This window comes from Dama dama, chromosome 20, assembly GCF_033118175.1.
Source record: "Dama dama isolate Ldn47 chromosome 20, ASM3311817v1, whole genome shotgun sequence".
In the NCBI taxonomy this organism is placed as follows: domain Eukaryota; kingdom Metazoa; phylum Chordata; class Mammalia; order Artiodactyla; family Cervidae; genus Dama; species Dama dama.
Genome location: NC_083700.1, coordinates 110,588,725 through 110,612,803, shown reverse-complemented (window position 1 = coordinate 110,612,803; position 24,079 = coordinate 110,588,725). Strand labels below are relative to the sequence as shown.

The window sequence follows — 24,079 nt, the reverse complement described above, 5'->3', positions numbered from 1 at the left end:
TCCCACATTCTAGAAGTCTCTCTGCCCAGCTCTTCCAAGAGGACCCCAGGGCTCTCCAGGCTGCTGCCATCAGCAGTCTTGGGGGCTCCCCTCCCTGCCAGGTCCTAAGCTGTGAGCCGTCACCGGGGGCCGCTCTCCTCTGGGGCTCCCCGCCACGCCTGAATCGAGGCTGCCAGCACCCGCGCCGAGTGCCCTGGGCTGCCTGCGGACCCTGACGGGCACAGCCCGCCGTCACTCTCGGGCACCAGGTGAGCTGCAGGCGGGGCCCCGTGCCTCCGGGTCCCCGGTCACTCCTTCTGCGGGCACTGCCCGTGTGGCGCCCTAAGCGCAGCCCCATCCTCAAGGGCCTCTCAGGCCCCGGGCGCATTCCCCTGTGGCGGCCTCAGTGCTTTGATGGAATCAATCAGAGGAGTGTCCGCAGCAGCTCTGGGGTCCAGGCTCCCCAGAAGAGGGTCTGCGACATGAGCATGGGTGATGAGTGATCTGGGTGAGAGGCAGATAGGAAACGGGGTGTTCAGGCAGGGGGACCCACCTTTGTGCTGGGTTCATCAAGCGCTCCGCACGCTGCCTCCCGGCGCCTACAGAGAGGCTGCGACGCCTCCCTGCCCCTCCCTCACCCTTCCTTGAGAAGGGGCTGAGCGCGAGTTACGGGCAGACCATGCTCAAAACGGCCCTTCCCCTCAGGGCTGTGGGCTAAAGGGCTGTCCCATCTCCTGAGCGGCAGAGGGGGCGTTAGTTCATTGTGTGAACGGCCCAGCCGGCCTCCCCTCGGGAGCTCCTAGAATCCCCAGGTCTTTCCCCCGACAGGATGGGCCCCAAGCCCAGTCTAGCCCTCGGAGGGTCCCAAACACCCCTTTGTCCCAGAATGCTCTTTATGATACAAACAGCGCCAACCCATAAAACGGGTGCAAGAAAGCCCAGTGTTAGGAGTTCCATCTCTTTTCTCCATATCCCTGACCTCAAGGCTTTTGTTAAATGTCAGCTATCATACACTTTCAATCCCATCATTATTCACCAGACCTGCATGGCAGGCACCGTAAGCATGAGTTTTGCCAGTAATCAGCTCCACGCATGTGGCCTCGGTTCACATGGAGACCCTGGCCAGGTGCCTAAGCTCCCACGTTAGAGATCGATTTGGGTTGTCCCAAATATTAGTGGTAGGCTTGGAGCCAGAATATGAAGTCTTTATTTTTCAATTTGATATTTTCATGTATATATTTGAAAAAGGAAAAGTGTGTTCTAAAACAGGGGTCTCCAACCCAGTACGGGTCCATGGTCTATTAGGAACCAGGCAGGAGAGCAGGTGGTGAACAGCAGGTGAAACCAAAACCACACCCCACCCCCCTCCCCCCATCGCCCAGCTGCCCCCCATTCTCCCTTCCCCCTCACTCCCATTCCCCTACCCCCTCACCCCCAGCCTCCCATAAACCCCCACCCCTCTCCACCCTTCCACCAACTCCTCCCCACCCCAGTCCGTGGAGACTTGTCTTCCACAAACTGGTCCCTGGTGCCAAAAAGTTTGGGGACTGTGGTTCTAAAAAGTCCATCAAAACTGAACAGTGTAGCGGGAGGCGGTGGGACCTGAACAGTGTAAAAAGGTACGTCTTTTGGTGGGGGCCTGGCCGTCTGGTCCCCTCCCTCCCCAGTGTGAAAACAGCACTGGTTTCTCACGAATCCCAGCAGGCACAGGTAAACCCGCTCAGTCGTACCCTCTGTGAGGACGTCTGGGACAGGACCCTGTGCTGGGCTGGGCCCAAAGAGGCAGAGAAGCGCTTCTTCAGACCCGAGGCTGGAGGAGGAGGGAGGCTCCAGCGTGTCCGTGGGGACTCATGACAGCAGTGAGCCCACCTGGAGGGCACAGGCATCCTCGCTGCCTTCCCTGCGTCCTGGCCTCTTCACTTGGGGGCCAGCACCACCACTGGTCCTTTGCAGGAAAGGGGACTCCCCTGAACCCTCTCCCACCTCAGTTCTGCTCATCCAGGCTTTCTCCATGGCAGCACTATTGACCTTTCAGATCACTTTTTGTAGAGGGGCCGTCCTGAGCAGGTAGGATATTGAGTAACATCCTTGGCCACTAAGATGCCAATCAGTGCCTCCCTCCAAGTTGTGATAACTAAAAACCTCTCCAAAATTTGTCAGCCATCCTTTGAGGGTCTAAATCGTCCCTAGTTGAGAACCACTGCATTGTTTTTCTCTCCTTAATCTGCCCACTTCCCTTTATCTCTGCCTTTGTCACCCTGTCTGGTCTCCCCGATGGTCACTATGTTTGCCGTCTAGCGTGTCTACACTTTATTATTCCTACTGCAGCAACGTTGACATTTTCTCAACACAAGTCTGGTCATGTCACCCTCTGCTGAAAATGTGTCCGTGGTTTTTGTTGCTCTTAAGACAAAGCCCCAAATCTTCCACAAGGCCCACAAATGCCTATTTGTGAAGTGCGCATGTACCCCAGCCCCATCTTGCCTTATACTCTTCGTTTCAGCTCTGCTGGTCTTTAAGTTTCAGACAGTCTCACAACCCCGGCTTCTCCTCCGTTCAGGGTCCTCTCTGCCTCACTGATTACCTGAGCTGTTTTTCCATCATCAAGTTCATTCGCATACCTGTGTCCTGCCCCATTGAGAGAAGCCCCTGGTTCCTTGCATGTTCGTGGATGGAGGGAGGGCAGGGACAGGAGGCAGGTTCTCCAAAGAAGAGCCTTGGAAATATTCAAAAGTTTGCCAGGGGGTATGCCAAAGAGAAGGCTATTGTTCATGAATCCTCGTGCATTAATTTGGTTTCAGTCCAGATACAGTTTTGAAAGGAAAGAAACATTAATTCTGTCTGGCTTGCTAAGTAGGGAGGAGTCTTCCATGTCAGAGACTGATGAAGTAATCGGTAACCAATGAGCAGAAGGTGGTCCCTTGAGATGAGAGTTGAGCAATGGACACCTGGGCAGATCATGTCTGGGCAGATCCCACCTGGGCAGGCAGCTAGAATCCAGATCAGAGTGAGCACATCCTGAGCTTAATTGTAACTTTAAACTTTCTTCTTGAAAAAATTGTCTCTTATTTGTTTACTGTATAACTATGTATTTGTTGCCCAAATTTTGAGAAACGTACAGAATAGAAATAAGCAAATTTAAATCACCTATAATTTCACCTCACAGTCCCTGCCAATTGGTTCATGTCATTGTTTTAATTGTTAGCTAAAAAATAGAAGTATTTGTTCCATGTTGTTCTGTAGTCCATTTTTGCACCTAAGTTGTAAATCTCGCATTTTCCAGTGCCATTTTAGAATCTCTGAAAATGTGATTTTCATGAACATAGCGTCCTGCCTTGGAGAATGGCAATGAATGGTCTCAGAGCATTGAAATCACTAACAACAATTTACAGATCTTGGCATTTTCAAGGAATTAATCATTTCTTTGTAGACAGGGTTGATTAAAAATGTGTTTAAAGTTTCCCGATTATTTTTGTTGTGTTTTCAAATTTTAGTTACTAATTTCATTTTAATTGCTAAGTTCATACAAAAGAGCCACTTTTGTAATTCACAGTTTTCCTGTGTGCTATTTTTTTTTTTTAATTTATTTTTTCCCCTGTGTGCTATTTAATAGTCACTTTTGTAACTATCCCATGGATGTTTGAAAGAAGTTACATTTTTGTTTTGCATGTAAATCTTTTTAATAATTATCCTTTAATCAATTATATTATTTTGTTATCCAAAATTTCTATGCTTCTTAAAATTTTCTATTCATTCTATGACTTGCAAATGAAATCTTATCTTGGTTTCTTAAAATTTTCAGTTACAATTTTTTTGTATTGAATTTTGTCTTAGATTTTTAAGTTTCTTCTTTAAATATGTCAGTGCTATTTTATTTGGCACATAAGGATTGAAGATCACTAGTTTCATCATAATTATATCTCTAGCAACCTGAAATAACCTTTTTTGTTTAATAATTTTACCTGCATCCCATTTTATCTGATAAAAGATTTGAAAATTCTGCTTTAATGTATTTATGTCTGCCTAATATATCTTTTTCCACCTTAAAAAAGAATCTGTCCTTTTGTTTTGGGTGAGTCTCATGACAAAACACATTTAAATTTTGTTTTTGATCCAGTCTTAGAGTCTTTTAAAAGGAAACTTTGCTAAGTGTCTCAAAAAGGATGTTTGCTCTTACTTTTGCCATCTTATTTTTATGCTTTTTTTTTTAAATGCACACTTGATATCCCTTTTCTGTCTTTTGCTCTATGGAGTATCTTTTTTTTTTTTTTTCCTTACTATAATTTGGAAGATATATATCCTATCCTTCCTGCCCCAGAGGCTTCCTTAAAATTGAGAGATAATTGGTACATTATCTGTGTAAGTTTGAGGTGATCTATTTGTACATCACAAGATGATGACAACAATAGCGTTAGCTAACACCTCGTGTCCCTATTTTAAATTTTACTAACTTTAACTCTAAGTTGTGAGATGCTTCACCCTTTGCCCAAAGCTGACATCTCTTTGCTGCCTTCATATCTACTACAGTGACATTCTTTGCCTGCATTTAGAACCAGGCTGTGGAAGCTGAGGATCCATCCCCAGACTCCCTGACTGCCCTGAGGTTGACAGAGACTTCTTGGAGCCTCAGGGGAAGGGAAGGCCATCAGCCACAGTTCTGGGGTCAGTAGGTATTTGATGAGACCCTTCCCACCTGGAATAGGAGAAGTATTTCCAGACAACCAGGAGTTTCAGGTGGCTTCATTGGTGGGTGAACTTTAAAAAATACAGACTGGCAGAACTGTTGGTGGTTGAGAGACGGAAGTGATCACCTTCACTTGGGGAGGCAATGTCTGGGAAGGGCCTGGCTCCCTCTGGTCTGACTCAGAGCTCTGTTTCAGAAGCCTCATTGTGCATCAGCTAATGAGCATTCCTCAATCTGTCCTCATCTGCACCATCATTGGCAGAAATCCCTCCTCGACTGGGGCCAAGCTTCATGGATATTCTTAGCTTCTGGTGCAGTTGCGATTTTGCACGTGCCTTCATGTGTCTTTCAGTGGGAGGATGGGAGAGGGTGAATCAGGCAACCAGGCACCTGCTCTGAACTCCCGTATCAACCAGGAGTCTGCAGGTTTGGCTCTGAGTGACAGAGTGAGCCATGATGCTGAAAATGTTTGCTCCAAAAGCTTATGGTGCTCATTTCAGCGGATACTGCAGTTCAGCGTTCCCCAAAGTACATATTGGGAGGAAAGAGATAATAAAACACACTGCATTTGGAAAATAATTAAAGCAGGGGAGGGAGAGTTTCCACGGTCAACCTTACTGGGGAATCAGTATGGTCTATGTCCCTTGGACATTCAAGATACACCCCAGTGTCTTAAAGGCTAGCGGTATCCTGCAGCAAACTGATTTCACTTTATCAAGACCAGCACATTTCAAATTTTGGCTTTGAAACCTTTTTGGTAGGGCACCTGGTAATGTCTAACAGAACTGGTGTTTTTCCCCAATGTTTATAGCAGCACTATGTACAATGGCCAAGGCACAAAAGTAACTTAAATGTCCATCCACGAATGAAAGGATATAAAATATGTGATACATATATGCAACAGGATATTACCTAGTCATAAAAAAGAATGAAAATGCCATTTACAGCAACATGGCTGGACCTAGAGATGATCATATTAAGTGAAATAAGCCAGGTGGAGAAATACAAATATCATATGATATCGTTTATATGTGAAATCTAAAAAAAAGAAAAATACAAATGAACTGATATGCAAAACAGAAATATACCCACAGACATGGAAGACAAACTTATGGCCACCAAAGGGGAAAGGGATAAATCAGGAGTCTGGGATTATCAGATACATACTACTGTATACAAAATAGATAAGCAATAAGGATCTATTGTATAGCACAGGGAAGTAGAGTCAATACATTGCAATAACTTATAAGGGAAAAGAATCTGAAAGAGAATATGTATATATACATATATACACTGAAACACTTTTCTGCACACCAGAAACTAACACTGTAAATCAACTATGTCAACGTCAGTCCATGCTCAGCCATTTCTGACTGCGACCCCATAGATGGTAGCCCGCCAGGCTCCTCTGTCTGTGGGATTCTCCAGGCAAGAATACTGGAGTGGGTTACCATTTCCTCCTCCAGGGGATCTTCCTGACCCAGGGATTGAACCCACGTGTCCATCAGCTCCTGCATTGGCAGGCAAATTCTTTACTTCTGAGCCACCTGGGAAGCCCAAATCAGCTATACTTCAGTTTAAAATACATAAATTACTTAGGAAAAAAAAAAGAACTGTTGATTTCTAGAATACATGTGGGGATCTGTGGTTGGGATGGGCGTGAGAGAGTCTGCCCATGGTGGGAAGGCAGCCCGTCTCCTCTAGGCACAGCCCAGTTTCACCAAAGCTCTGGTCTGAGAGCCTAGCTAAGGGCACATGGCTTGTTGATGCTTCTAAAGTTTTCAAATTAGTTAGAGTTCCGGACACCAATATACCTAGAGCATGTTTTCTTAACCTTCCACAGAACCAATGTTACTGACTTATAATTAACAATATGTTTTCAAACAGCAACTGAAAATGCTGACTTCAATGTTACTCAATAGACAAATATGATCTTTAGAGATATATTTCATCACAAGTACAGTTTCATCATAACCACAGATAAATGTGTCTCATTCCCTTTTCAACTATTGAGGGTCATCTGTGTTTTTCTCTTGGCCTTGGTTACCAGGAAACTCAAACAAATACAGTGTTCTTTCTCTAAGCTACTTTCTCACTGTTGTCTGGAAATACTGGATTTCTCTGTTTATTTGGCATAATCTCTGATTTTTTCCCCAGCTTTATTAATATGTAACTGACATATAATATTGTGTAAGCCTAGTTTGTACAACATGATGATTTGACGTAGTGTGAAAAGATGACCACGATAAGATTAGTGTGTCTGTCACTTCCCGTAGTAACCACTTTTGTATTTGCGTGTAATGGGAATGTTAAGGTCTACTGTCCTAGCAACTTTCAAATATACAATACAGTACTGTTAACTATAGTTACCGTGCTGTGCGTTAGATCCCTGGAGCTTAGCTATCTTCTAACTGGAGATCTGTACTCTCTGACCACCTTCACTCAATTCCCACCCACCCCTGCCCCTGATGGTTACCAAGCTACCCCAGGTTTCTATGAGTTTGTGACCTCTGAACTTTTAAATCCTCAATTTTCCTGTTTTGCTTTATGATTATTTCTTATACCATTAAGAATCCCTTTAGAACCAAGTAGTAGTCACATTCTCTATCTTCATGTATTATTTGTGAAAAGGAAGTCAAGAAAAATCCAATATTTCCCAGTCCAGACACTAGAAACAAGTGTCATGAACTCATGAATCAAGAGTACAAACAGTAATGTTAACAAAGAAGAAGAATCTGATAGGTCTATTTTTCAGTGTCAACAAAATCTTGAATTATTCTGATTTAATATTTTAAGCTCCAAGATTATTCTGATGTTAATTTCCATAACTATAGCCAGTCAGAGTTTTCCTTTTTCCTGTGGAAGTTTCAAACATACCCTAAGTTGAAAAACTCCCTGGGCCCATTTGCCAGCTTAAAGTTCAGATCATCAGCATTTTCCTAACAGCATGTCATGTTTTGTATCAATGGTTGTTTTTCAGTTGCTCAGTCATGTCTGACTCTTTGTGACCCCATGGACTGCAGCATGCCAAGCTTCCCTGTTCTTCACCATCTCCCAGACTTTGCTCGAACTCATGTCCACTGAGTCGGTGATGCCATCCAACCATCTCATCCTCTGTTGCCCCCTTCTCCTCCTGTCTTCAATCTTTCCCAGCATCAGGATCCTTTCTAATGAGTCAGCTCTTCGCTTCAGGTAGCCAAAGTATTGGAGCTTCAACATGTCTTTTCAATGAATATTCAGGATTGATTTTCTTTAGGGTTGACTAGTTTGGTCTTCTTGCTGTCTAAGGGACTCTCAAGAGTCTTCTCCACACATTTAAAAACAGTTTAAAGCAAATTTCTAAATCATGTTTTTAACATACTTACATACATATATTTTTAGTATAACCACCATGCCATTAGTGCATCTTTAAAAATTAACAATAATTTTTAATATCATCTTATACTCAATGGCAAAGACACTGATGCTGGGAAAGACTGAGGGCAGGAGAAGAAAGGTGCAACAGAGAATGAGATGGTTAGGTAGCATCATTGACTCAATGGACTTGAGTCTGAGGAAACTCCGGGAGATGGTGAAGGACAGGGAAATCTGGTGTGCTGCCATCCATGGGGCTGTAAAGAGTCGGACACAAGTGAATAACAACAATATTCATTTCATAATCAAATGTCTCTAGTTTTCACAGAAATCTCTTTTCACAGCCAGTTTGTTCAAATCAGAGTCCCCTGTAAGGTCTACACTCTGTATTCTGTTGTTATGTTGGAGATATTCTTACATATCATGACTTTCTGTTGTCTGGAACGAGACAGGTAAGGATGTAAAAGCATTCTCTTTGATGATGTGACTCCTTACGAATGCTACAGTAAACATCACAAAGCAGTTTCCTTTTTATCCTAAACATTGCACCACACAAGTGTAGGGGAGGAGAAAGCTTTCCTGGCCCTTCTTAGAGTCCCTGATTGGATGTGAAAATTAAATTGACAAAGACAGATTAATAGAAGCAAAGCATACCAATTTATTTAATATAACTTTTACATGACATGGCAACCTTCATAAGGAAATTAAGGCCCAGAAGAACGATTTAACTTGAGTGTTTCTATGCTGGGTTTAGTGAAGAATGGGCAGCATGGAAACACGCTAGGACAAAGAGTATGAGCTAAGGTTAGGTAAGTGGGAGAAACAGCAAAGGCATGTGTGTGGCATCTTCTCGGTGTCCCTCAGTTTTGGCAATAATGACGCTGTTCTCCTCCAGGTAGAGGAAGAGCACCTCTCTCATGAGGGTCCATGATCAGCTCTTGGGGAAGATCCCAGAGTTCTTCCTGCACCTAATATTTCCTCAAATCCCTTCACCTTAAAGTATTCAATATGCCAATATTCAAATATGTACCATATTTGAGAGTGGTCTGCAGAGAATCCCATGGAACAGAAGAGCCTGGTGGACTCAGTCCTTAGGGTTGCAAAGAGTCGGGCATGACTTAAGCGACGAAGCACATTAGCATTAGCACATTAGTCCTAAGCCTTATCATGAGAAAATAAAAAATCCTGTTATTACAGTTATGCACTCTTTTTAGTTAAACAGCCAACAGAGTGCACAGTGAATTTCATATTTTCTTTTTATCATGATGTGATATCAAAGCCACTTCTGTTTTACTAGAGTCTGCATAATTATGATTGGTAATAAGTGCATATTATTTCAACTTCTTGGCCACTATTCTATTGCTTTAGCCATTTTGGAGCCCTGGCTTGATCCATCAGGGGATGAAAGGGGGACTGCTAGCCAAAGTTGGAAATTTTTGTCCCCCACCTCCAGGCTTTTGGCCCCCGATATTGCTTTTAGCCCCCATTGCTTATGGGTCTATGGGGGCTTCCCAGGTGGCTCAGTAGTAAAGAACCTGCCTGCCAATGCAGGAGACATAAGAGATCAGGTTTGATCTCTGGGTCAGGAAGATCCCCTGAAGGAGGACATGGCAACCTACTCCAGTATTCCTGCCTGGAAAATCCCATGGATGGGGGAACCTAGCGGGCTACAGTGCGTGGAGTCGCGAAGAGTCATACATGACTGAGGTTACTTAGCATTCATGCAATGGGGGTCTATGGAGGTGAGGAAGAAGAATGAGAGGGTGGGGACAGGGAGTTGAGGGAAGTTAGCCATTTTCCTGGGATGGACCTGAAAGGTGTGCTTCTCTTCTACCCTCTGGGATGAGGTACCCTCTCCCTGAAGGACCAGCCCTGGGAAACCGTGTGTTCACCCCTCTTCTGAGGTTAGTCTTGGTTAGAGAAGAGATCCAATCTGCCAGCTTGTGTGTTCATGACAAGCTTGGAGGGTGCAGGCCCCAATCAGCAAAGAATAGGTAGGGACCACGTCCACTCCAGTTCTGTCCCCATTGAGGACAAATGGGTGACGGACATGGAGTTCAGGATCTACAGAGAATCAAAGTCCTTAATGTTAAATAATGTGATGTCTTTCTTTTTCTCTCTCTTTCTTCTCTCTTTGCAGTATAGTTGACTTACAATGCTGTGCTAATTTCTGTGTTATAGCAAAGTGACTTCGTTTGGCAGATATATTCTTTTTTATTTTCTTTGCCATTATGGTTTATCCCAGGACATTGAATATAGTTCCCTGTGCTCTCCAGGAGGACCTTGTTGTTCATCCACTCTCTATGTAAATAGTTTGCATCTGCTAACCCCAAACTTCCAGTCCATCCCTCTCCCAACCCTGCAGTCCCTTGGTAACCAAAAGTCTGCGCTCTATGTCTGTGAGTCTGTTTCTGCTTTGTACACAGGTTCATTTGTCTGTTTTAGATTCCACATACAAGTGATGCCATGCGGTACTTGTCTTTCTCTATCTGACTTACTTCACTTAGTTGGATAATCTCTAGGTCTATCCAGGTTGCTACAAATGACATTATCTCATTCTTTTTATGGCTGAGTAGTATTTCATTGTATGTACCACATCGTTTTCAACCCTTCATCTGTCTATGGACATAAATAATGCAATATCTTTTCTATCATTAGTTGATCATCTTAGAATAATCCTGTGACCAAAGGCTGGTCTTGCCAGGTGTGATCTGTAGGAAAAAAAAAAAAACAAACAGACACTATCACCTCATTTGTTGTGGCAAATGATGCACTCCACATAAAACAAGGATCACAATCTGGGTGCCTCTTGTCATCACAATTGTAAATAATAATACTTAGATAATATTATTTTTGTTGTCATCAAAAAAAGATTTTCTAGGAATATTTCTGTGCATTTAGATATTTGGGGGATTGAAATCAATCTTGAATTAAACATTTTTTAGAAGGAGAGATAAAAAGGGGGAGAGAGACATATTGTTTATCAAAACAGTGATACTAACCACCGGGAGGCAAACATAAATACAAGGCTCAGATGAAGCCATATTTAAACACCAGTCACAGAGGTTTTAAACAGAAGCAATACAGACATTACAGAGAGAAACACTGAAAACAATTTTGTCGCACACCAAGTTCTTCAAATGCAACCTCTCAGACACACCTCCATAACCCTGTTTTAACGAGAGGAACCTTGACAACAGAATTAATCAAGCCAACAACTCAGTCGGGAAGGACCTGCCGATTGAAGCTCCCAGAGATGAGGTCGGATGTAGGGAGACCACTGGACTTGCAACAGTGGTACCCTGTCGGGGAGGGGCTCAGAATTCTTGCACCTTAATATTTTGAATGTGCCAAAGCCCGAGCCGTGAGAAAAAGCCTTAGAAGTCACCTCACGAAATCATTTTGATTTCTAAAGCGGTGAGTGTCACTCGCAGTATCAGCATAACTAAGCCAGCGTCGTTCAGAAGTCTGAGCGAGGCACACAGCTGGCGTTGTGCGTTCAGACTGACACGCTTCCAGCCACGAGTGTCCCTGATGTTTGTGCGGGAAAATCGAGCCCTGTCACAGAATCTGCGAGACGACGCTTATCTGACAGCTCTGGGAAGTGCAAAGCCAAGCACGAGGGAAAGAAATATGTTCCCGACAGTAAGTAGCAGATGTTCTTAGATCAAATATTTCTGTGAAAAACTATAGAAGAATCAACTGATGAAACAGCAGAGGATATTTTCGTGGCTTACATCATGGTTTAAAAAAAAGAGAAGAAGGAGAAGAACTCTCTCCTGAGCTCAGCTTCCTTGGCTTCTTCATCTGTGGAGGGAGGGTGGGGGCTTCTACTCCTGGTAAAGAACCCGCCTGCCAATGCAGGAGGCGTAAGAGACGTGAGTTCGATCCCTGGGTCGGGAAGATCCCCTGGAGGAGGGCATGGCAGCCCACGCCAGTATTCTTTCCTGGAGAATCCCACGGACAGAGGAGCCTGGTGGGCTACAGTCCATGGGACCGCAGAGTCGGCTATGACTGAAGTAACTTAGCACACACGCACGCAGAGGGAGTGCGGAGGTTGCATTGCTCTGAAAATCAGGGCCCTCAATGTGGTTCTGGGCAGAGGCAGTTATGTGGTCCCAGAAGGGAGTGTTTTACTACCAGACATGGATTAGAGGTATTAGTACTAAAGCAAAGAGGCAGAAGCAGAAAATAAAAAGGGACAAAAAAAAAAAAAAGAAAGAAAACAAGAAAAAGTGAGGAGTATGATGGGGATGAAAAGTATTCTGAAATCATTATTTTACTCAGTGGTCTCCCCAGAGTCAGGTCACCTCTAGGAAAAGTGAAAATATTGTCTCAAACATAACCCTCTTGGCTACTGCTAAAATGCCATGGCATGTGGAATTTTTGCAGTTTGGGATGAAAAAATCAAGAATCCCACAAACCTGGCATTCAAACCAAAGCATTTTGCAAACTTTTCTTTTAAAAAATATTTGTTTTTATTTTTTTGGCTGCACCGGGTCTTAGTTGTGGCATGTGGGATCTAGTTCTCTGACTAGGAATCATCTAACCCGGGCCCGTGGAACCGGGAACGTGGAGTTTTAGACACTGGACCACCAGGGAAGTCCCCATTTTTTCATTCTTCTTGGCCCTTTCTACCTCCTGGCCTGATCTACCTACTACGTGTCACCCAGTCTTGAAACTCGGACCCTTCCTTCAAGAACCCTCTCTCTCTCTAAGCCTGGGAGTGTCGGATATCTTCCCAAGGATGCAATGGCCCCGGGAGGACCCACGGGTAACCCACACATGGCCATCTTTCTGGTCCTTCTTCCCTTCTCACTCCCTCCTCTGTCTCCATGGAGATGGAGGCTTCTCTCCCTCATCCCTGCTCCATCTTTGAACCTGTGCATCCAAACAGGTCCAGGGGCTCTGCTCACCTGTTCTCTGTTTGTCGGGAGTGTTGTCCTGGAGGCCCTTATAGTTGTGAATAACAAAACACTCTGCTTCCTCTCTTGTTTTTTACAGTTCATTTTGTCACTACCAGCTCCACAGTTAAGCATTAAGACAGAGTAAATTTGGCAACTATTTGGGAAGAGAGAGACAGGGAAGCTCAGCCATCCCATGTCCCTGCTGTGTTTGCATTTTGCCTCTGTTATTCCCACCTCCGTATATCTGGGACTGCTAATAACCTGCATCTGCAGAATTGGTCCTGCCCCAGTACTGAATTCTGTGAGAGGCAGAACGCTTGCAGAGATGCACAATCACGTGTCCCTTGTTATACTGAGGTGAGATTAGAATTAAGCAGCCTCCCGGGCCTGAGACTCAGAAGCTCCCTGGCCATCACTGGTATTCTGAATTGTTCTCCAAGTGTCTTTCTACAACAGCACCTCCATCGCTCAGCTTCTCAAACCGGAAACACGAGGACAGGGGGGTCACCTTTTCAGTTTCCACTTGCAGAGGAAGTGGAACTTCCACTTCCACTTTCACCTTCCATGGGATCAAACACTTGGTCTGCCTCTGGGACATTCTCAAACCTGCTCCCCATTTTTCTAACTCCAGGCACCACCCATGTTCATGTCTCAGCAAAATTACTAGGATTGTCTCCTAGTGGGCTTTTCAGACCTTCCTTGCTTATCTCAACCTAACAAACTATTTGATCTTTTAAATAAACGCAAACCTGGTCATGTTAATCTGATGGTTTTCCTTCCGTGTTTTCCATTGAGTTGGGGATAGGAGTGCCTTTGCATTTGGGGTTGCCTTGGCTTGGAACACTTTGCCCAATGCTATTTATATGACTTGATGGCATCACTTTCTTCTGATCTTTGCTCAAGTATAATTCTGACCACCCTACGTAAAACTGTAGCTCTCATACCTCTTATTCCCATGTTTTCCTTTCTATCTCTCTATACAGTTTCTCACCATCTGACCTACTAGAATTTTGTTTCTTTTTTTTTTTATTGAAGTATAGTTGATTTAAAATATTATGTTAGTCTCAGGTGTACAATGAGATAATTCAGTTAAGTTCAGTCACTCAGTCATGTCTGACTCTTTGCGACCCTATGGACTGCAGCATGCCAGGCCTCCCTGTCCATCATCAACTCCTGGAGCTTACTCAAACACATGTCCATAGAGTCAGTGGTTCCATCCAACCATCTCATCCTCAATCCATCTTATTATCGCTCCTTGCTATTCTTTGGAACTCTGCAGTCAAATGGGTATATCTTTCCTTTTCTCCTTTGCTTTTCACGTCTTTTCTTTTCTCAGCTATTTGTAAGGCCTCCTCGGATAACCATTTTGCCTTTTTGCATTTCTTTTTCTTGGGGATAGTCTTGATCACTGCCTCCTGCACAATGTCATGAACCTCCATCAATAGTTCTTCAGGCACTCTGTCTATCAGATCTAATCCCTTGAATATACTTGTCACTTCCACTTTATAATCATAAGGAATTTGATTTAGGTCATTCCTGAATGGTCTAGTGGTTTTTCCTGCTTTCTTCGATTTAAGTCTGAATTTGGCAATAAGGAGTTCATGATCTGAGCCACAGTCAGGCCCTGGTCTTGTTTTTGCTGACTGTATAGAGCTTCTCCATCTTTGTCTGCCAAGAATATAATCAGTCAATCAATTCAATTATACATATGCATATTTTTTCAGACTTGTTTCCATTATAGTTTGTTATAAGATATTGAATATAGCTTCCTGTGCTGTACAGAAGGCCCTTGTTGTTATATCTATTTATATATAGTAGTATGTAGCTATTAATCCCAAGCTCCTAATTTTTCCCTCCCCTCCTTTTTCCCTTTGGTAGCCTTAAGTTTGTTTTCTATGTCTGTGAGTCTATTTCTGCTTTGTAAACAAGTTCATTTGTATCATTTTGTTAAGATTCTACATATAAGGGTTATCATGGGGTATGGGCTTTCTCTGACTTACTTCACTTAGCATGATAATCTCTAGGTCCATCCATGTTGCTGCAAATGGCATTATTTTGTTCTTTCTTATGGCTGAGTAATATTTCATTGTGATACACCACAACTTCTTTACCCGTTCATCTGTTAATGGACACTTAGTCTGTTTCTACCTCTTGACTCTTTAAATAGTACTGTTGTGAACATGGTGTGCACGTATCTTTTCAAATTAGAGTTTTTGTCATTTCCAGACACATGCCGGGGCGGGATTGCTGGGTCATTTAGAAACTCCGTTTTCAGTATGATTCTCCATAGTGGCTGCACCAGCTTACACCCCCACTAGCAGAGCAGGAGGGCTCCTTTTCTCCATGCTCTCTCCAGCACGGGTTGTTTGTAGACTTGTTGATGATGGCCATTCTCACTGCCGGGAGCACTCTATTGTTCCCCCATGACTCCCTCTTCCAGTCCATCCCGGGCCCCCAGTGTGAGCTCAGTAAAGCGGGTACCTTGTACCTTCTGCTTGTTACTCTGGCCTCAGTACCTACAATGGTGCATGTCACATGATAAGCACTCAACAAACATTCACCAAGTGTTGAATTAAATCAAGAACTTAGTAGTGAGTGGTGGATCAGGGTTTAAATTCAAGCAATCAGATCCCAGAAATCTTGATACTTGCCATTAATAAGTTTCTATGTACCAGGTAAGATGCCATCTGTGAACATAAAGTAAAACACAAAATACATTTTGGAAAGAATCACACCTTCCAGAAGCCCATGCGTGCTCAGTCATTTCAGTCATGTCCATCTCTTTGTGACCCCATGGACTGCCAGGCTGCTCTGTCCAGGATTCTCCAGGCAAGAATACCAGAGTGGGTTGCCATGCCCTCCTCCAGGGGATCTTCCCAACCGAGGATTGAACCTGTGTCTCTTTTCTCTCCTGCACTGGCAGACTGGTTCTTTACCACTAGTGCCACCAACAGATCACAATAACAGATCACAAAAGGCCATGGAGATACCCAGGAGACAGGTAGTAAAATGTAATTTTGTAGCATTTATAGTTGAGAATTTTACATCCCATCGAAAGAAAACACAACTCTGTGAAAATCTGTGAAATGGTTTCCAAAATTATCAGAAAATGCTGTGTGGTAAATGTTTGAAAGAGAAACATAAGGCTATTTACTATTTCTGAGTGAGAAGACATTGAACCCAAGCAAGCAAATAAAGAAAAACACTAATAAAACACAGGAAAATGCAGTTGACTGCTTGTCTCGAGACAGATGCAAATGGAAGAGAATTTTCCGTCATCCTTTCTCCGCTGATGGGGGAGAGGAAAGATTCTCCCTGCCCCTGCAGTGGACAGGTCAAAGGCAATCCATAGATGCTGATGGAAGCATCAGAAAGTTAGTTATAGAAAGTAAGCTCCTCCCCTGATGGCTCATCGATAAAGAATCCACCAGCAATGCAGGAGCCACAGGAGACACGGGTTGGATCCTTGGTTTGGGAAGACCCCCTGGAGGAGGGCGTGGCAACCCATTCCAGTATTCTTGTTTGGGAAATCGCATGGACAGAAGAGCCTGGAGGGCTACAGTCCATAGCAATCTCCTCCCACCTGAAGGGTTTGAGGGTGGGGGGATGTCGCAGAGAACAAATAGCTTATTACCTCATTCAGCCAAGACCCTTAGACATTCCTCTTACAAAGAAACAAACTGACACAGGAAGGCAGAGTTCTCTACCCCAGGGCCTTAAATCAAAAGCTAATAACATTAAAAAACACCCTGACTGTTTGGAAATTTTTTTAAAAGTCCCCTAAACAGCAGTTTGAGAATCTTTATCAAAATTAACAATATACTGTCACTATACCCAGCATATCAGTTTCTTTTTTTTAATATTTATTTTTGAAATATAGTTGATTTACAGTATGGTGTTAATTCCAACACATTTGTTTCTGAGTCACCACCCTTCAGAAATATTTGCCGATTCAGCAGGATGTATGCCTCTAGGATAGTCATTGGAGTCTTGTGGTTAACAGTAAAAACCTTGGGGGAATCCAGATACTATCCATAGGGTTGTTGTTATTGTTTGGTTGCTAAGTCACGTCTTACCCTTTTGTGACCCCATGGACTGTAGCCTGCCAGACTCCTCTGTCCCTGGGATTTCCCAGGCAAGAATACTGGAGGGGGTTGCTCTCTCCTTCTACAGGGGATCTTCCCGACCCAGGGATCGAACCCGTGGCTCCTGCATCGGCAGGTGGGTTCTCTACCATCGAGCCGCCAGGCAAGCCCCATCAATAGGGCTGCTGCTGCTGCTGCTGCTAAGTCGCGTCAGTCGTGTCCGACTCTGTGCGACCCCACAGACGGCAGCCCACCAGGCTCCCGCGCCAGTAAATTATGCCATCATTAAGAAGAATTCCGTGACTCAACTTCTGACCTGGGAGAAAAGCTGAGTGGAAACTCCATGAGAGTGGGGATCTTAGTATTTATCTCCTAATAAACATTAAGTGCATAGATCTTTGAATGTATGTTAACTGAAAATAGGAAATCAGAGAAAATTCCAGGTTGTGAACCATTTATGTTCAGGTGTACCATACATGCATGTGTACATATATGTGCATAGAAATGCCTCAGAAGAGGGCAGGAAGGAGGCACCCTCACCTTCCGCCCTGGGAGAAGAGGGGGATCAGGATGGGTGGAGGGGTGGGAACAGTGGAGAGGGACTGCCCCTTCCTGTTCAGAATACTCCTGAGTCTTTCAATATTTTCCAACAAGAATGTTTCCATCCATGTATTTTTTTTAAAGACAAAAGAGATAAAGAGAATAAAAGAGAATGGATACATAAACCTCAAAGCTGGTTCTCTAAGGATGGGCTGGAGAGAGCTCTAGTAACTTCATCAATAAAAGTTATACATGAAAACCAGAAATGAAAAAACAAAATCTGTGGATATTATACTACATGAGAAGACTGGGCACAATCACATGCCAATAAGCTTTAAAGTGTCAATAAAGGGTCATCTTATTCTCCCCTGTGTGTTAAATGAAAAATGTTAATCCAAAGAAAAACATGAATAGATTTTTTAAAGACAAAAAATTTTTAAACAAAATCAAACAATAGAAAAAGATTCGTTTAAGCATTGCCTCACCCCCAAATTCACTAGGGAATTCATTTAAATTATCAAGGAAATGAGTCTCCCCTCACAAATTTTTCCAGACAAAGAAAATGTCACTTTTATTTTATGTAAATAAGCTATTTTCTAATATTAATACTTTTGTCAAAGGTAGCATGTTACTAATAGAGCTTCAAATATCCTTAAGTACCTGAAAATAAATTCATAGATACATACAGTGTTTCCATTTGTCAGGGAAGCATTATTCCAGAGAGTCAGAGGCAACATAATGGTAGAAAATCTGTTAACACAAATTTCAGACTAAAAGATAAAAGCAGAAATGTATCAATTGATGCTGGAGAGACATTTAATAAAGTTCAACAATCATTCTTATGGGGGGGAAAAAACCTCTCAAGTAACTAAATACTAGAAGACCATATCTATACCAAATGGACAATATCATGCTTTAAGACTGAAGAACCAGAAACATCTCCAATAAAATCTAAAATGGAATTCTATCATGTTCTACTACCTAACATTGCTCAAGAAAATCTAGCAATAATACGAAGCACAGCTTTTATTAAAAAGACCACAGAGGACAAAATTATCTTTGAGATATGATCCCTTACTTAGAACACTCATCAGCCACAAATTTTAAACTGTCACAACTAAAAGGAAAGCCCATAAGATGCTGGATTTCAACCATGAACACAAATCAATGATTATAAAATACATTAAGTCTGACTTACAAAAGCAGCCTAAATTGAGGATTCTCAAGATTATGGGTGGCTTACGAACAAGGTTTAGAACGTGGTCTTGCTGGACCTCTATGAACAGGATGGACTGTGGGAGGGTGGCAGCTTGAAATTGGCACTTCATGATGGCCTTGAGCCCACCAGGACTGTAGCCCGCCAGGCTCCTCTGTCCATGGTATTTCCCAGGCAAGAATAGTGGAGTGGATTGCCATTTCCTTCTCCGGGGGATCTTCCTGATCCAGGGATTGAACCCATGTTTCTTGCATCTCCTGCGTGGGCAGGTGGATTCTTTACCAGCTGAGCCACCAGGGAAACCCTGAGACCAAAACAGTATGAACTCTAACGGTTGAAACCTTGGTCATAATTTGAGACCTTTCACTCTGTTGGCTGTTTTGTTGCCCTCTGTCTGTGGTTCCATAGAGATGATCTCTAAAAGAAAAGAAAATCATCTGGCCACCCCTAGAAGAGACCAAGGTAAGAAGTGTCTTGCTTGGCGCCCAGAACACTAATCCCAAAAAGCATTTTGTGTGGCCCCGCCTGAGTGGAAGGCCACTGCAGAGGGTTGGGAGTGATGCCTGAGCCCAAGAGCTGGTCCCAGTGGCTCAGGAGAAGAGACCAGGAGATGACCTGGGTGTTCCTCCTGCATGGCTCTAGGCAAGCTCAGTAACATCCTGAGATGAGCTTCTCCTACAGGAGGCAACCTGATGCTGGTCCTGTGCCGGGAGCCAGCACACGAGATCCCACCCATGACAAGGTCGTGAGGAGGAGACCTGACAAGCAAGGCAGATCAGGACTTCAGGGATTTCGAAAAGCTGCCCCGGCGCTCACCTTAAAGATGATCGCTGTCTTTCTGATGCTTGCTATATTAGCCTACTCCCTAATTTCTGTGACACGGGTAGAAGGCCTTCTCCAATCTCTTTCCAAACAGAATCAACTTAGAACTTTAATTAATATGTCCGCTGGACGGTGGTGTCCTATAAGATTATCCAGGATGAAAGGAGTGTGTCAATTTAGACCCCTTTGCTGGCATTCTAGCCTGCTTGGCAAATGCCTACTAATGCACATGACTGCTCACAACACCTTAACCATAAACAGCATAAAGAACCTGATCACATAAAGGCCCTAATAGGCACAGAGCCCTTCGGGGGCGTGAGGAAGCCCTATTAGAGAACACAAAAATTTATTCTAAAAGTGGTTATAGTTAAAGATTTAGAAAAATAAGAGTTTAGAATTGTTCATTTTAACCAGGAATGCTAAACAGGGGCTGCTTCACTGGAGCTGCAGAGTCTTTGTGTGGTAAACTTTTCAGATAAATTTAACTGATAACTTCTGCAAAAGGACTGATCTTTGTGTTCATTAAAGAATAGATTACGGAAAACAGCTGTGCTTTCACCTAGGTCACAAAATGTCAATAGGCCCCAAGGCCAGAAGATAATGTACAAGACCCTCATAAACAAGGAAGTATGCAGAAAACACCCTGGTTTCGTGTAGGACAAGCTGATGTAATGTTAAACTATCTTCCCCTTAGAAATGTACTAACTTAGGGTATAAAAGCCACGGTAAAAAATAAAGCATTGCCAGACTCTGCCAGACTCGGCTGCACCCCCCGTCTGGTCTCTCTCTCTCTCTCTCTTTCTCTCTCTCTCCCTCGCAGACTTGGCCCTATCAAGGCTGGTCTCACGTCTCTCTCTCGCCGACGCCGTTCATCCTGAGGGTATCCCCTGTATCCTGCTGAGGCTGGACCCCGGCAGTCCTGCTTCCCCTGTGCAAGCATCAGAGGACCAACAGCGTGGCTGGGGGCGGGGGGGGAAGCAGAGTATTGCTTTCTTGGTTTCAGGCAGGAAAACTATTCTTGCCCATTGTTGTCTGAAAGAGTGATTTTCAAAATTGTGGGCCATGATCTAGAAGAGGATAGAGAATCTATTTTGTAGGTGTTGAGCAGCATCATTTAAAAAATGAAACTAAATGGAAGAGAAGAGAATTCAGAACATTAGCTGATTTCACAGATAGTGAGAGCAGTGCTCTTCTGTAACACTCTGGTTTCAGGTGTAAGTGTGTGGGCCGACATGATGGAGAAGTATTCATATTGTGGGTTGCAAGCACCCTTTGCCTTGGTTTTGGAGGAGGAACTGGGCAAACCCTCATAGATAAGGGGCTCCTGGGAAAGGAGTTACCGGCAGTGGAGGAGGCAGGATGCTGTAAGCATGAAGGCAAATGCTTCCTTACATACCTGGAGATATGGAGTCGCTCCAGCCAAGCCCTTGGCATCATCCTTGCCTTCTGTTCCTCTCTCTTCTCTGCTTCTAAACTGTATGCAAATGATGTCTAGTGTCGTTCAGTTGCTGAGTTGTGCCAAACTCTTTGCGACGCATGGACGGCGGCACACCAGGCTTCCCTGTCCTTCACCAAATCCTGGAGCTTGCTAAAACTCATGTCCATTGAGTTGGTGATGCCATCCAAGCATCTCATCTTCTGTTGCCCCTTCTCTTCCTGTCTTCAATCTTTCCCAGCATCAGAGTGTTTTCAAATGAATCAATCCTATGCATCAGGTAGCCAAAGGACTGGAGCTTCAGGTTCAGCATCAGTCCTTCTAATGAATATACAGAGTTGATTTCTTTTAGGGTTGACTAGTTTGATCTCCTTACAGTCCAAGGGACTCTCAAGAGTCTTCTTCAACACCACAGTTCAAATGCATCAATTCTTCAGTGCTCAGCCTTCTTTATGGTCCAATTCTCACATCCATACAGGGCTACTGGAAAAATCATAGCTTTGACTAGATGGACCTTTGTTGGCAAAGTATGTCTCTGCTTTTTAATATGCTGTCTAGGTTGGTAATAACTTTCCTGCCAAAGAGTAAGCGTCTTTTAATTTTATGGCTGTAGTCACCATCTGCAGTGATTTTAGAGCCCCCCAAAATAAAGTCTGTCACTGTTTTCACTGTTTCCCCTTCTATTTGCCATGAAGTGATGGGACCAGATGCCATGATCTCAGTTTTCTGAATGTTGAGCTTTAAGCCAACTTTTTCACTCTCCTCTTTCACTTTCATCAAGAGGCTCTTTAGTTCTTCTTCACTTTCTGCCATAAGGGTGGTGTCATCTACATATCTGAGGTTATTGACATTTCTCCCGGCAATCTCGATTCCAGCTTGTGCTTCATCCAGTCCAGTATTTCTCATGATGTACTCTGCATGTAAGTTAAATGAGCAGGGTGACAATATACAGTCTTGACGTACTCCTTTCCTGATTTGGAACCAGTCTGTTGTTCCATGTCCAATTCTAACTGTTGCTTCCTGACCTGCAAACAGATTTCTCAAGAGGCAGATCAAGTGGTCTGGTATTCCCATCTCTTTAAGAAACTTCCACAGTTTGTTGTGATCCACACAATCAAAGGCTTTGGCATAGTCAATGAAGCAGAAGTAGATGTTTTTCTGGAATTCTCTTCCTTTTCCTATGATCCAATGGATATTGGCAATTTGATCTCTGGTTCCTCTGCTAAATACAGCTTGAACATCTGGAAATTTTCAGTTCACGGACTGTTGAAGCCTCTCTTGGAGAATTTTGAGCTTTAATTTGCTAGTATGTGAGATGAGTGCAATTGTGCGGTAGTTTAAACATTCTTTGGCATTGCCCTTCTTTGTAATTGGAATGAAAACTGACCTTTTCGAGTCCTGTGGCAACTGTTGAGTTTTCCTTATTTGCTGGCATATTAAGTGCAGCACTTTCAAAGCATCATCTTTTAGGATTTAAAATAGTTCAATTGGAATTCTAGCATTTCCACTAGCATTGTTCATAGTGATGCTTCCTGAGGCCCATTTGACTTTGCACTCCAGGTTGTCTGGTTCTAGATAACTGATCATGGTTATCTGGATAATTAAAATCTTTTTTGTACAGTTCTTCTGTGTATTGTTGCCACCTCTTCTTAATATCTTCTGCTTCTGTTAGGTCCATACCTTTTCTGTCCTTTATTGTACCCATCTTTGCATGAAATATTCCCTTGGTATCTCTAATTTTCTTGAAGAGATCTCTAGTCTATTAATGATGTCTGCTTTGCCTTAAATATATATCAGAATCCTATCACATTCCACCCTTTCCTCTGCAAAATGGAGGCCAGAGTATCTAGAAGCTGTCACGGGACGCTGGCATTTGGAGACTCCCCAGGAAGGACATCTTACAACTTTATTCTGGTTAATTACCATGAAACTTGTGAACCATTGAAGGGAAAGGCGGCAGATTTTTATAAAAGCCATGTCACCCCCTGCTTTATCTTTCAGCAGACAATACAGGCTCCTTCTCTGTGATGTCGCCAACCCCAGGACTTCTGTGACGCTAGCTCCCTAGTGACAGCCTTGAAGCTCTTGTGCTTCCTCAGGGGTTTTGACTGTGTCGGGCTTTGTGGAGAGGTTCCCATTTCTGCATAGGACCCTAAGCGACCTTGAGCAGCCTCTGACGCAGATGATTCCACATGGCCCTAGGGGAAGCTGCCTTGCTTGTCTGGGCTGTGGTTTTTCCAGTTTTTTAAAAAAGGGAAAGCAGCTATCCCCTGAGTCAAATTATTGTGACCGGTAGTAACTCCCTGAGAAATGTCTGTAAAAGTTACAGGGTTGAAATCAATACTGGATAAAATTAAGCAGTTTGCTGTGTCTCCTTCTAGAAAAGGATTTTGATCAACATCAACATCAGTTTTCTGGGGAGATCTGTCTATGGGCTCTTCAGATTGGGAGCTGAACTTGCATATGGATCAGGGGGTGAGGACAGGCCAGCACACCCATGATTCCTGATGGGGGGCCAAACTCAAGGTTCCACCCACAGTCCTGGTGGCACGAGCCCCTCCCGCCCCCCCAGGCTAAGAAGCTGTAACTCAATCCAGGAAGGTGTTGGAACAATAAGCTTGCACATAGCGTTGTTGGCTGCTTCCCAAGATGGCAGCTTGAGCCCAGCAGTGGCTTGATTTTGCTGCTTATGCCTAAAATCCTCTGCCTTGGGGGGCTCAAATAAAATCGTGGAGAGATGGCAGTTACTTGGAGAAATGGCAGACTCTTCTCCTTTGCTTCATTTTCCAGATCAGTGCTTCTGTCTCTAGTTCTGTGTCAGATATGCTCAGTGAGCGCTCAGTTGCTCACTCAGTCGTGTCTGACTCTTCGCAACCCCATGGACTGCAGCCCACCAGGCTCCTCTGTCCATGGGATTCTCCTGGCAAGAATACTGGAGTGGGTTGCCATTTTTCTCCCCCAGAGAATCTCTTCAACCTAGGGATCAAACCTGCATCTCTTGTGTCTCCTGTATTGGCAGGCAGATTCTTTACCGCTAGTGCTACCTGGGAAGCCCGT

General features: G+C 43.8%; 1 long non-coding RNA gene across 1 annotated transcript in view; it reads left to right on the top strand.

Annotated features, from left to right (window-relative positions):
- The window catches only part of LOC133040401 (uncharacterized), a 71,193-nt gene continuing 47,114 nt past the window's right edge, over positions 1-24,079 (top strand). Inside the window, exon 1 of the long non-coding RNA XR_009688955.1 lies at positions 1-248. This is a non-coding gene — a long non-coding RNA (uncharacterized LOC133040401). The remainder of the gene's footprint in view (positions 249-24,079) is intronic.